Source organism: Euprymna scolopes, chromosome 36, assembly GCF_053919585.1.
Source record: "Euprymna scolopes isolate OS-2025 chromosome 36, ASM5391958v1, whole genome shotgun sequence".
Lineage (NCBI taxonomy): Eukaryota > Metazoa > Mollusca > Cephalopoda > Sepiida > Sepiolidae > Euprymna > Euprymna scolopes.
In genome coordinates, this window is record NC_136517.1 from 63,262,560 (window position 1) to 63,275,284 (window position 12,725).

The 12,725-nt window shown below is 31.8% G+C and overlaps 1 protein-coding gene across 2 annotated transcripts in view; it reads right to left on the reverse strand.

The window, feature by feature from the left end:
- Nucleotides 1-12,725, reverse strand: part of LOC145260539 (serine/threonine-protein kinase D3-like) — a 370,628-nt gene that overhangs the window by 289,170 nt on the left and 68,733 nt on the right. The window contains exon 1 of one of the 2 annotated variants that reach the window (XM_080118754.1): nucleotides 214-671. The exons of the other annotated variant lie outside the window; for it this stretch is intronic. The gene's annotated coding sequence lies outside the window, so the exon portion shown is untranslated. Of the gene's footprint in view, nucleotides 1-213; nucleotides 672-12,725 lie in introns of those variants that run through there. 2 annotated transcript variants of the gene reach the window in all.

Sequence of the window (12,725 nt, forward strand, 5' to 3'; positions counted from 1 at the left end):
GATTTTCAACATTAAATTTACTTTGCATTCAACTGCTCTTGTGCAGATGTAAGTAAAGAAAATTCATAAGTGTGTATGCATGTGTGCTTATGACAAACATTTTAGATTTTTATTTTTGTATCACATAACAGAATCTAAAATCTGATGCATTCAACCATCTAAAAAAAATAAAAAAATAAAACATTCAATGTTTAGCAAGAAAAATGGGATTACCGTATTACAGCTAAATCGCAAATTGTTTGATCACCAGAGTTAAGCAACATCGATCCTGGTCATTACATAGATGGGTGACTTGGTAATACCTGTTGCTGTAAGCATCCAGGTGTATACAAATACATTTCTGAGAGTATATCCGGTGACAAACTAGCATCCAGTCATGTATATAGTCTGCAAGAATCTTGTTTTGATTTCAAACTTAAGCGTTACTAATGAAACAGGTAAATATTACAGAGATGCTTGGAGGCATCTGCAGGAATGAAACATCTAAAAACCCAGCCAACTAAAATAGAATTCTGCTCAACTATTGTGCACATATAACCGAAAGCCTCAACAATCTTAGCAACGATAAAACTATAAAAAAATTACAATTACAAAAGAGTGAATGAGGTAAACACCTGCACATGATACTCATAATTCTTTGTAGTTTTCCAGGTAATTTCTGAAGAAAATGCATCCATGTTTGAAAAGGTGGAATTATTGTGCCGCAAGCAATGGTGATAAAAACGAACAGCAAACAGGTGCGCTTTGTCTCATCAGCACCTCGAATCCTTGCGTTGCGTAGTTATATATAAAAGCAATCAGCATTCCATTTTCAATTACCTAACCTTACGTCATATTTCCCCTCTTGCATGAAATCTGCGATAACAAGCACTTATCTCGTCGCTCTCTATCAAGATTTTGTTGTTTTCATTTTGCCCTTAAGAGGTAGGAGATGTGTAAGCATATAAAGCCTCAAGTGATAGGATTATAATGTATAGACAACATAAAAGAATATTACTGGATGGTAAATACTTGTCAGGTGCATAGCAACTGGTATGATGCTGACGATAGTTCATCAGCAACATCATATGAGAGGTGATGGTAAAACAGGTTCCTTTATTTAATGCCTCTCTTTCTCTCTCGCCTCTTAAAGTCTCATTTCTGAGACTGTCCAGAAAATAATGTTTAGTTGAAGTTCTTCACAAAAATGGTATAAAAATAGAGAAAAAAAATCCTCATTGTATTGACTCATAACGACATGATAAAATGAAACTGTAACAACAAAAAAAATGATCATTAAACAAAAAAATTGCAAACTTAATTTTACTCTGAAATATCTCCAAAATGTCTTTATTAAAAGACAGATGTTGCTCGTATGCAGATAACTTTATGGTTAGAAGATTTCTTAGGAAAAAATATTTTCAAATAGTCAGGTTTACAAATTTTGCCTTGAAAAGTTAAAACATTTGCAATACGAAATCGAGAAATAATAAAAAGAACGCTTAGTGCAATGTTTTTTTTTTTCAAGTAATTTTAGACAACAGTAGAACGAGTTTAATGAACATTGGATCGTTAGTTTTATTCGAAATATTAAATACCAATAAAAATCATTTAAATGTTTAAAACTTTAAATACATTCTGATATTCTGTTCAATTTTATTTTTGTCTTCTGAAACAAAATTTAAAATTTTATAATGAATTTTGTTTCTTTACGTTCTAACATATTTCAGTTGTTTTATGAACCTGAACTCATAATTGCCCCTAGTAACCTTAGATGGAATTGAAAGAAAACTTCGATGTCTTTGGATTCTGCAAAAAATTTAATTCGTATTAAACTTATTTGGTTGTTCTAATTGTTAACATACAGAACGGAACGATCAAATTGTCACCTTAGAAAAAAATGGTTCTATTTCCCTTTGATGAAAACTTTTTAGTTGGCCAGTTGTGTACAAATCCCAAGAGTGATAGGAGCCGTCTATCATGTCTGAAAGTGACAATGTTCAACAAGCAAGATCAAAGATGTGCCGCTATACAACTCATGCTCTCTACCAATCCAAGATTGGACAACAGGACCATTGGCAGCACCCTTTGGATTGCTATCAATAGCAGGGACGTGCCCAGGGTAATGAAAAAATTTCCGGCCACAGTTATGGTCTTCAGTGTGGTTTCAAGTGAGGGCCACATCATGCCACCTTATATCTTCAAAGTCGGCTTGAAAGTCAACACCAAAGTGTACTTAGATGTGCTGAGGAGTATGGTGATCCTCTAGTACCATCAGGTGGCCGCTAGCAGGCCCAGGGTGTGGCAGCAGAACTGAGCCAGTCCACAAGTCTAAAGAGACCCAGGCTTGATTTCAGGAAGAGTGCTACGACTTTGTACCCTTCTCTCACTCTCGCCCCCTCTTCTCAACTTGAACCTGTTGAACTACTTTGTTTGGTCATAGGTCGGGACCATTGTTTGGTCATAGGTCGAGACCATTGTTTGGTCATACGTCGAGACCATTGTTTGGTCATACGTCGAGACCATTGTTTGGTCATACGTCGAGACCATTGTTTGGTCATACGTCGAGACCATTACCAACATAATCTCCCACAATACCAAAGCAAGCCTGATCGCTACCATCAGCCAAGTATTCACCAAGCTCTCGCTGGCACTTGCAGGCCCATATCAAGGCAGCGATTGAGGCTGAAGGCAGCTACATTGAGTAGATGTCAGCTCTACTACATAATCAAGTTACCTGAATTGATTTTTTTCAATAAAGTTTTAAAATAGTGTTGTTTTCTTTAGGGCGACAATTATATCATTCCACCCTGTATTGATTTCTATGACAGACACGACATTAGCAATAAAGCATTGCTGTGTAAAATAAAGCATTTTTGCTGCTGATAATGTATATATAAACCTTAAGATTTTACATCCTTTCATAGCTGATGGTGAGGAGTCAGTAATTTTGAATTCAGACTTGTCAAAACGACATGGTTTCAACCATAGTTCATTTAGCCACAACTAAGCAGGCGAGTAGATGAATCGCAACACAGTAGAACCCCCGGGATATAGCATTAAAAATTAGTAACAAAATACAGTACAGTATATAATCAAATAACATAAATAATGCCGTAAGGCAAGGCAAATACCGTAACCAGGGACTGGAAAAACATTGTATTCCACATCTTAAAAAAAAAAAAAAAAAAAAAAAAAAAAAAAACTACCGAATCCTGAGGTTCTACTGTTAACAAGTGTCGTGTATAATTGTTTGATTTAAAATGTATTTAAATCAAGTTCCAGAAAGTTTTTTAAATATTTTATCGTCGAAGGGAAATAATTCATGTCTTATACTAATTTATTATCTGAAATCCAATTAGTGAATTTGAATAGTTAGAAATAATTTCTAATGAACTTTTCAAAGTTTAAAGTTTTAACAGATTAAAAAGAGTCCATTTATGCTAATTTTATTTTGCATATTTTAGCAATTATTTAATTTGGGTTGGATTTATATTGAAGATTATCACATTCTAAGTAGAAATATATATCACAATACTAGGTAGAATGTTTAAAGACAACTTTTTAGAGGATGGTTGTAAAATCAGAAAATAATCTTACAAACTCTTAAGATACCAAAATATCCAACTCGGATTTCTTATTTTAAAGCCTTGCAATATTCAGATTATCTTGATTCGTTGGAGATTAAAAAAAAAAAAAACACCCAATCCAACTGAATAATATTACAAATCAAACTTCTTCCATTGCCTTTTTGAGCGGCTTCTTGGCTGGTTTTGATTATTTAGAACATAGCTTTTAAGACATTCTACTAATTTTACTTTGCTAGAAATTCTTAACCAGAAAGTAGGTAAGATTTTCCAACTTCAAAGGAATTAACAAATTGAAAAACTTTTGGAATATTGATTTTCTTACAAGGTCCAATTTTATATAATCAACAAACTATTGAACGTTTTGCAAGAATAATGTTTATCATCTATCTATCTATCTATATATATATATATATATATATATATATATATATATATATATATATATATATACATACATACAGGTATGTGTATGTTTGTGTGTACTTGTATGTCTCACAAAAACTTTCAAAACATGACGGATCCTGACCAGATTAGTATCGTTTGGAAGTTCATTGTCTTGGACGACAAATATCGAAAAATTAGCCAAAAACATTCATTACTTCACCGTCAACTGGGCAGTTTTATACAAGGAAGAGTAACTTTTTTGACAACATTTTTGCAAAGTCATCATATGCACTTTCAATGACTAGCCTTAATTTGAAGGGCAGCAAAGTCATGTCATGGTGACTGCAGGGGTTAAGCGTTTTTTTTTTTTTTTTAGTTTTCACACCTCTTTACCCAGGCAGCGTCTATTTTTTTTCTTGTATTGACTCCTTACTATACCACTTCTCCACACCCAGGCTATGCCGGATACTCCCACTGGTATCAAATAAAGGAAAAATTAAGCACTCAAGCCATTCCACTCTGAACGAGGGTTTTTAAATTTACTTCTAACAAGAAATTACTGGGTCAAGGATTCTCAACTAGAAAGGAATGAGAGCATCCAATAATGGCGATGGTCATAGTAATACTACTAATACTAATAGTAATACTACTACTAATACTAATAGTAATACTACTACTAATACTAATAGTAATACTACTACTACTAATAATAATACTAATAATAATAATACTACTAATAATAATACTACTAATAATAAATACTAATACTAATAATACTAATAATACTAATACTAATACTACTACTACTAATAATAATAATAATAGCGTCGAGCCTGTCAACAAGAGCATTATGAAATGCTGTTGAATGTTGTATTTCCTTGTAACCCGAATAATCTAAGGTTAGAGAAACCAGTGCTGCATCCCTTTAAAGTTGTCGCTGTCTGATGTATCTCCAGTCGGTCAAATCGGCTCTCAGTTATGTTTTGTAAATTTTTTAATTCACAGAAATGGATGCAATTAGGTTTAGTATTTTTGTGGTTATATTATTCAAATTCGATTGGGTGGATCAGAGTAAGATAACAGCCTGAATTCAAAAGCCTTGTCTCCTGTTAATATAGGCATTTGTAATTAGGCTCACAGACTGGACAAAATGCTTTTGCAGGCCGGATTCGAACACTATATTGCTGACTCTTGCTCTATGCTGATGACTTATTACTGCTGAATTCTTGGAACAGTTAAAGATAGAGTATGGCATAAAGGTTTACTTCACAAGATCTCTAGCTAGCTGGAAATGTCTTCAGTTATTAAATCATTTCTTTCTGATAGGTTCATGAGAGTAGTAGTTGAGGGGCAAAAATCAGAAGCTCACAGTATAAATGCTGGAGTCCCTCAGGGGTCCATCCTGGGCCAAACTCTTTTCTTGATCTACATTAATGATCTTCCAAATCACATCCTTACATCATTTGTAGACATTTATGCTGATGACACTACCATTTATGGTAGCACATCTAAGACAGTAAACGACCAAGTTCTCTCCGATTCTCTCTCTGATCTTGAGCATGTAGTACAATGGGGAAAGGAGTGGCTGGTTACTTTTAATGCATCTAAAACCAAGCTTCTCTCTTTACATCATCAACATTCTGATTCACATCTGGCATCAACTGAAATGAATGGCTCTCGTTTTCAGGAGGCCTCAAGTTTTGACAAGCTTCTGGGCTTGACCTTTACTCCTGATCTTAAATGGAACACGTACATCAAATCTGTTGCCAATGCCGCTGGAAAAATGGTCGGATCTTTCTATCGATCCAGTAGATATCTCACTGCTGATGCAATTCTATCTATATAAGAGCCAGGTACGTCCAAGGATGGAGTACTGTTGCCACATCTGGGCAGGAGCTGCTAGAAAGGACTTGTCCTGCCTTGATAGAGTTCAAAATAGACTTCGTAGCCTTGTAGGAGATGTCCTTTTTTCTTCCCTGCAACCTCTATCTCACAGATGAGATGTTGCGAGTTTATCTCTGATGTATCGTTATTTTCATGGAAAGTGTTCGACTGAGCTTCAGTCTATGGTCCCTCCTCGCCAAACTTTCACAATAAACACTCGTCTAGCTGAAAACACCATCAATAATTCCCCTCACTCTTTATTTGTGCCTAAACCTAAACGTAAATTCCATAAACAAAGCTGCTTTCTTAGAACTGCACGCCTGTGGAATTGTCTTCCGTTTTCTTGCTTTCCAGCTGACTACAATATGGTTGTCTTCAAGTCTAATGTAAATAAGTTCTTGATGAGCCGTTCCATATAAGTTAACAAATTTACCTAATTTTCATTACTAATGATTACTATATTGTCCAATTTCTACTGTACACTCTTTAACCCTTATCCTTGAGTGGCCTCTTGGCCTTGATAATGTGGTGATGCCTGTGTTAAAAAAGAAAAAAAAAAAAAAGCATAAATTAGAATTAATGAAAAAACGGTCAGGAGGTGAAAGGACAGTGATGTAAAAGGGTAAGTAAGCCACAACCTCCAATTTCAAGTGTACAAGATTCATGGGACAGACACATTCTATTGGCGATCGTTACCACAAAGAGGAAATACTAGATAATATTCTGGAGATAGTAGACCATTTTTGCTATTTACGAGATATGCCAAGTGCAGGTGGTGGCCGTGAACTTAGTGCCACTACAAAAATGAAAGCAGCTTGGGCAAAATTTTGTGAGTTGTTGCTTCAAAATATCAACTAAAATTTGGGGAACAAGTCAGAAATTGAGTTTAGTTGTATCAAAAGTAGTTTGACTGCAGAAAATATTGAATTTTATCAACGATATATGTGGATAACGATATATGTGGATAACGATATATGTGGGGATCACTCTGTTGTTTTTTTTTTTATAGATTAAAAAAAGATAATGAAAACAGAATTGTAGTAAATTGTCTCCTAAAAAGATTTACAACTAATTATACACTTAAGAACATTGTAAGAATTTCCTTATCAAGAAACTTCTTTCTGGCTGTGCACCTTCCTGTTTTGCTTTGGTCTATTTACCAAGTGTCTATTTGAACCGAAAGAGACAGAGACCAATATGTCCAATCTTTTAAAGTTCTCTTGAGTATATCTTTATGACCATAAAGTAAATCCAATAGTGGTGAAGCTTCGATTTGGGAACTTTGTAGAGTATTTAGTTGTCATTACTTCCAGGTCCATTCTAACAGGAAGTGGTGGTAGCTGTCACGGTAACCACTATGAACTAAATAGAATCCATCGTTTGGAGATTGATTTAAATATACATGTGGCATAATGCTAAAGTCTTTTAGAGGAGCCCCAGCCCCATATATTTTGGGAGCCTTGTGCCAGATTTTCCTTGTACTCAAATAGAGACAAGTATATTTTACGATGTGCTATTAAAAACCTGCCAGAGACAACAATCTACCTCTATTCAGATTGACAGCTTATTTAAAATCTGGTGCCTAAAGCTACCACTAAAAAGTCGAAGACAATAAATTCATTGAACCTATCATCTGAGATCTGTTAAACTGAAAATACTGCAAGTGACTGTAGTCTTTGTTTCTGTCCCTTGTTGATAGGTATTAATATCTATTGTGGGGAGTGCAACAACAAAACAGGTTAACAAGATTCTCCTGTTTCTCAATAGATCACCCACTATTCTCCGTTCTGTTCAGAATCGAATACAAGCAGGCCAATCTTTAAATGGGAGTGGTATTTAAGTGGGAGAAGGATGGAGGTCATTCTAAGATAATAACATTCTAAGATTTGTAGTAAAAAAGTTAAGAGGAACTTGTCAATGTTTAAAAAAGAAATGTTAGACTGGAAACTCCACTTTGAATTTCAAAGACATAAATTGTGATCACAGATCGCAAGAAAACACTTTGAATATTGATTTTTCTACATCTTTTACCTACATCCGATTGAGGGGGGGGGGGTCTCAGAGGGATTTTTTTTCATCATTTACCGTAGGAAATGGAGAAAACATGTAAGCAATTAACCCCCATTCAAAGTGGAAAGCTTTCTAAAACCATTTGTCAAATGCAATCTTACTAGGTTAAGGGTCCCTAACCAGGGAGAAATAAAAACATCATCTCTAATACATTAAGTCAATTTTGTTCATACTTACGTTGTCACCTTTCACACATTATAACAAAATGTATAATGAATAGAGAATCGACTATAATAATATGGAATCTACATGAAATAAAATATATTAAAGCATATTTTACGACCACATACTACCAAATAATTATTTCAAGAAAACAACTTATTTTACTGGATTTTATTTCAAATAATCACCAATTTTTAAGGGAGGTAAATTTATATTCGTCCAATACAGATTTATTTCCTTTGTTTCAAAGAGAAAATATTTAAGGGAAAAAAAAAGTACATAACTTTTCATTGGAACAAACATAAAATGAAGATTTTAAAAAATTAAATAAGCAAGTAGTGTTGGGACGATTCCTAAATTTTTTCCGATTCCAGGAAAATGCTGATTAACGAATCTGATTTTTTTTTTTAATTGTTTTGAAATATACCATTATATAATCGAAAGATTTTGTGTAGTGAAAAAATTTGGTACAGAGAAAAAGAGGAAATATAAATAAGGGAATTTTGGAAACGATTTGATTTTTTTTTGTAAAATTTTTCATTGAAGATGAGTCAAAACAAATATTTTAACCATGAATTAAACATGCACCATGAAATTAATAACAATCAATTTTAAGAGTTATTTTATATATCAAAAAATATAAAGAAAAAAGGTGAACGTACACGAATGCTACCTCTGTAGCGGAATATGCATCGGCTCCGATGTTGTACATTGTTCGACTGAGGGAGAAGTTATTTTTACAAGGAAAGAATTTTTGCGTGTGACCTAGTTTTTGTTTTGTTTTTTGTTTTTTGGCTTGAAATTTGCGCATGATTTTTGTGATGATTTTATCTGTTTTTTTTTGGGGGGGGGGTTATGATTATTAACAGGAAAATAGGTGAAAATCATAATGGAATCGGCACTATTTTCAAATATTATTTTGAAGTTTAATTATGTTCCCGGGACCATAAACCATTCACAAAATTTTGTGGATCCGCTTAAAAGAAGACTGAAATATATATAGAGATCAATAGAACTGAAATGTCTCATGTCGATGAGGCCATGTATAGAGAGGATGAAAAATGAAAAATATTAGATAATTTTTAAATAACATTTTTAGAGCATGTTCATGAAAAATATGGTAATTAAAAAAAATCCCAATAAACTTGGGGGGAGGGGAACATGTTTTGAACAATTAAAATTTTTATTTTTTATTTTTGAATAAAAAACAATTATTAAAACAAAAACAGTAGTGTTCTTGTCGAGTAGTTTTTATTTTATTCAAGAAAATAAAAAGGTACTCGTGCACGTATTGAGCTGCGCTGAAATGACATTTAGAAAGCCATTCTTAACATGAGGACGGGAGGGCGTTGTGTACCCATTCTGTACTTTCACCTACAATAAGAACAGGTATCATAGAACTTTAATTAAACTTGAAAATACTATTTAAAAATAGCGCAGATCAATAAGTGTACTAGCACCAAATAACATTTCACTGCGTTTCGATCTACGACATTCCATGAGATGCTAAAGCTTTTTGTTTATCACCACAAGTGCTAATTTTGACTTTCAATTTTCCTTTAAAAAACAATTAGAAACTCTTCAAACATTGGGCGAGGCACTAGGTGTATCAGAAGCGGCCATTAAAAATGATGATAAGAACTTTAATAATTCAACTTCAAATTCATCTTTCAAAGCTTATAACTACTTGAAAAATGTAATTCAAACTAATTTTTGTTTTCAATTAAAGGAGCAAAGACCAAATTAAAAAAAAAAAATAAAAGGTTTAATAGTAAATTATGCAATATTTTTTTTTTTTTTTTTTAAATCGGTTTTCTTTAAGATTTAAAGAAAATCAACGTATTTTGACTTGCTTTGATAAATATATGTATATACTAGCTGTACCCGGCCACGCGTTGCTATGGCTCAGTTTGTTAAGAAAAATTGGATTTTGTTCGTTTTACTTTTACTATTTTTTTCAATTTTTTTTTTTTTTTTATCAATGAAAGTTGTTTTTTTTTACCCCCCAAAAATAATTTTTTACCATAAATTGTTAGGTGAAAGTTTGGTTTTTTTTTCAGGAAAACTTGCACGTTTTTTAAAAAGAAATTTGGCAGTAAGCGTTTCTTTTTGAAAACGGAATTTTTATTATAAAAAGAACAGATGAATGCTTTATATGAACATTGTAAATAGTTAGGTAAAAGTAGAGAAAAGTTTGATTTTTTTTTTCAAGAGAATGTACAAATTATTTTTTTTTAACAGATGTTAAGAAAAACAGAAAACATACTTCCATCATTAATTATACAAAAAAATAAAGTGGAAAACTTTCTGTTATTAATGTTTGCTAAAAAATAAATACAGTAAACTTCGCTGAAGTGTTAGCATATGCTGCATCTTAAAAAGTTAGTTCATGCTGACAAATAAAATAAACGTCTAAAAATTAGTAAAAATAAGTAAAATCATGAATGACGGCTCCTGGGGGGGGGGCAAGTAAGTAGGAACAACACAATCATTTGTGTAAAATAATTAATATTCGAGAAATTGTAAACAATAACAAAAATACCTGATACCAAATGCAGTAAAATTCAAGTATCTTTTATACATGCTGAAACTGTGTTTAAGTTATTTTTATTTCATTTCTTTTATTAAAAGTTGTCTTTCCAACAATTAACTGGTTGCATGTCGTTTAACCATTAAGGGACTTCACTCTTGGAAAATTGTATAAAAAATCTATGACTATCACTAATTCTAAATTTGGGAGTGCAACTCGAACTTAGGGTTAGTGGTAGATAAGTCATTTGTTAGGTGTGTCAGAAATTTCGTGAAAAATATTGAATAATTCCACCCCGTTTTCCAAGCTTATAACTCCTCGAAAAATGTAATTCAAGCCCTAATTTTTTTTTTACAATTAAAAGAAGGAGCAAGGACAAAGGTTTCATTAAAAAAAAAAAAAAGTGGTTTAAAAAAAAAAAAAAAAAAAAAAAGTTTTAAATTTCGGACTTTACAGGTAAATTTCTAAAAACACTACTTTTTTTGTTTTAAATTTGAATATATTATTTATTGATCTTTTATCTTCAATTTGTGATATATAACACTTTGGTGAGTAAATTAATTATTTACTTTTTAATAGACATTTCAAAATGGGAGGCGTGAATTAATTCGGCCCCTTGTCTTTCCAAGCTTATAACTACTAGAAAAATATAATTCAAGCCCTAATTATTTTTTCAATTAAAGGAGCAAGGACCAAGGTTTCATTTAAAAAACAAAAACAAACAAAAAAAAATGTTTTAAACTTCGGACTTTGCAGGTAAATTTCTAAAAAACACTACTTTTTTGTTTTAAATTTGAATATATTATTTATTGATCTTTTATCTCCAATTTGTTATATATAAAACTTTGGTGAGTAAATTATTTACTTTTTAATAGACATTTCAAAATAGGGGGGGGGGGCTTGAATTAAAAAAACAAAAAAACGTTTGTCTAAAATATTATATTCTGTTTATTGGAAAGAGCATAAAATTTCACATCGACCCTGAAAATATCGTAAGAATTAAACCAATAGAAAAATTTTGATAGATTTTTAAGTTTAAAAATTGAAAATACTGAGCTCGTAAAATTCAATTAATTTCATTACTGTTTTATAAAAAAATAAACAATATTTCTATTACTTTTTATACAACTTTAATAGTTTATTTTGGAAGTATAAGCTATAAAGAAAATAAACCACCCAGTTTTAAAAGAGAAATTACAAGTTTTTTTTATATTTTATTCACAGTTTTGTGTTAGTGGTGTCAAAAATCCATACAAAAATTCTGATACACCTAGTCATTTGTTTACAACTTGAGAAATTAAGCCTCTTTACTACTTAAGCGATAAGCGGACATTTGTTTATTATTTTTTTATTCAGTGTGTAAAATCCACTTTCAACAACATATTTGGAAATTAGAAAAATAAAAAAAAACAAAAAAACTGTTTTAGCATGTTAAAAGTATTTAGGTTGGTAGAAAATTAAATTCTGTGTTTGGTATAAGTTTGTTTTTTTTTTTTGCTGTTGTTTCCTGCTTTTTTGAATTTTTAACTAAGGAGGATTGCTTAGATCGGAGGTTGGAATGCCCCCCCCCCTAAAATGTACTTGGAAAAATCGATTTTATAGCGAGATTTAAGAATGGTTAGCTGAAAAAAAAAAAAAAAAAAAAAAAAAAAAAGGTGAAAAACAAAACAAATAATCAATAAATTGTTACCAAAGGCAATAAATGCTACTTTTTTTACTTACATGAATGAGTTTATTTTATGTTTTAAAGTATTTTCAAGCACTTTTCTTTATTTTTTTAATCTAAAATTGCGGGTGCGAAATACCTCCAGATTTTCTAGAATTCCCCGCTAGATTCCAAACGAAATCTCCAGATCTAGCAGCAAAACCGCTAAATTGGAAACACTGGTCACGTGACGGCAAGCGATGATAAATAATTGTCCATAAATAAAAATAGCCTATCGGTACAAAGAAAACCACCTATTTATTATAGAAAAATTAAGTATAATGTTAGAATTAAAAAGAGATATATAAAAACACGCATGGGTACAGTAAACATATACCAAAATGTCGAAGCAATCATTTATTTAGACTATTAATTATAAATGAACCAAGAGTTACATTTTTATATATATATATATATATAT